A 603-nucleotide genomic window follows, 5' to 3' on the forward strand; every position below is an offset into this window, starting at 1 on the left:
GGGGGGGGGGGGGGGACCCGGCGAGCGAGAAGACGCCCACGAGTGCAGATCGCACACCGCTCGGAGAGGCATCAAACACACAAGCCAGACAAAGGCCTCCCCATCCAACAACCCGTTCGTTGGCTGCTGGGTTGAAACGCAGCGGTGTGATCCCTGGGTAGAATCGGGCAACGCATGGATGAACGGTAATGTGTATATCTCTGGGTACAGAGGGAATATACAATAGGCAGCGATGCAGGCGCATCGGTGGACAGAGCAGGGGCCGCAGCCTTATATACCTAGGCTGCGGCACTCATACAAGCATTGGTAGTGGTGGGGTCACGTGTCGTGTCACGAGCGGGGCATTTCATGGGTTTAGATTATCGGATGATATAATTCACCTTTTCTTAACACAAAAGGACTTTCGCTAGGACACACGCATGATATCAGTCCGGCAGGCTCACCTTTTACGCATACCATTCTGCAATCCGCGGCAGGGAAGGATCGCGTGCCTGTTTCGTGTGTCCCCGCGAGAGACCACAATGCCCCCTGGATTTCCGCTGTTCAGCGTGTGTCTCGATCGTGCGCGCACGCGCGTGCGCGGCCCCCCATAGCCCGATTGCT

Source organism: Fonticula alba (assembly GCF_000388065.1).
Source record: "Fonticula alba strain ATCC 38817 unplaced genomic scaffold supercont2.11, whole genome shotgun sequence".
Lineage (NCBI taxonomy): Eukaryota > Rotosphaerida > Fonticulaceae > Fonticula > Fonticula alba.